The sequence below is a fragment of the Morone saxatilis genome, unplaced genomic scaffold (assembly GCF_004916995.1).
Source record: "Morone saxatilis isolate NCDOM2014 unplaced genomic scaffold, NCSU_SB_2.0 Contig9, whole genome shotgun sequence".
NCBI lineage: Eukaryota > Metazoa > Chordata > Actinopteri > Moronidae > Morone > Morone saxatilis.
The window spans coordinates 22,976,292-22,977,994 of record NW_023340268.1 but is presented as its reverse complement, the minus strand read 5'-3'; positions in this window follow the sequence as shown (position 1 = coordinate 22,977,994).

Genomic DNA, 1,703 nt, shown 5'->3' with positions numbered 1-1,703 from the left:
ATTTTGTGGTCTGTGGGACTTCCCAAGCCAAGTCCCTACACACTGAGCTACTGCCGCCCCAACAGTGAACAGTGGATCATTAAGACACCTGGCTTGGTTAAAGCTGCAGTAGGTAATTCTAATAAAAATTACTTTTTGTTACATTTTCTGAAACTATAACACTATATCCTGACAGTAGTACATGAGACAGATAATGTGTAAAAAAATAAATAAAATAAAAATGCTCCTCCTAGTGCTCCTAATGTCATTTGCAAGAATCCACCAGGCCTAAACAAAAACAACCAATCAGAGGAGAGAAAGATCACTAGAGAAAACTAGAATTGGCCAGAGGAACCTCATTTGTGTCAGGATTTAGTGAAAGTTTCAGTAAATATGCATTTATTTTAATAAAGGTTACCTACTAGAGCTTTAAGTTGTTCCCTGCAAGACTCATTCACCTCTCATAACATTCTTATAATGTGGGAAACACCCCAAATTCACCTGTATAAAAATTCCTCATAAGACACTAGCTGCTCTGCTAATCAATATTTTTTCACAGTAAGTCCCTAGTTAACATGGTGACTCATTAGTTGGAATGAATGAAAAATGTGCATGGCTTAAATTAATTTGAATCCAACCCGTGTTTTCCTACTCAACTATGTTGCACGATTGGTGTTTCATATTAGGAGGGCCCCTTCCTAGGCCTTTTCCACTCCTACCTTTCCCTGGTAAACCAAAGTGGTCATGTCATATTCTACAGGTCGTTGTGCATTGTGCAGTGCCCTCTGTTGATGATGCATCTGCTTACTATGGTTCCACTCAAAACTGGTGGAAACGTGGGATGGTTTGCAAGATAGCACCATGGTTCCAAGAATCTTGAACGGAACTGGTTCATGAACCAGAGCTAATTTGATGTAAAAACACTGAGTGACACGCTTACAGGTTAGCCTAGCTCCAGAAATTAGTCTGATTGTCAGACCTTTTTGTCCTTTTTGGATAAGCTGGGAGCTGGCGGCGTCGGGACTACCAAGATGGAGCCAACCACACCGAGCTTCACAATGGCTCTTCACAAACCTATGGGGGACGTCTTAGACTCCCCAGCTTTACCTCTCTTCTGCAGGATAAAGCTGGGGGTACTGTCACTAGAGCATCAAATGTGTAATAATCCACTGCTGAAAATAGTCATTATTTCCTGTTGTTTGAGTAGCATCTGATGAAACCTATAGTGTCCAGGAAAAAATAAAATAAACTATACATCTGTGAGGGGTTTTTAAATATTTATGTCTTGAAATCAATGATAGAAACCAATGGGTTTGAGGATGAGAGCCACAGACAGACAACACATTGCTGTGGGATCTGAATGTGATACATTACATTTACATTCAGCTTATTGTTCCCTGATAACAGACTCCTTGGTCAGCTTTGTGTTTCTGGGTACAGCACCCTGGGAAACCCTTTTTTGTTTAAGGGCCAGTATGTTGATATTGCACATCAATCTCAACAAATCTCATGTGAGACCTGATTTTTCTATCACCCTCTCACTTCCTAATAAGGTGGGGTATGACCTGCGATAACCCAGGCACTCAGGAAGAGGGGTCACATAATGATTTTAAAAACAGGTGTCGGGCTCTACGACGTAGGGTGTTAGAGTGGTCTAACTGTAATAGTTTAATCAATTAATGGTTATCAAAAATATAATTATCAAAAGATAATAGAAAATGACT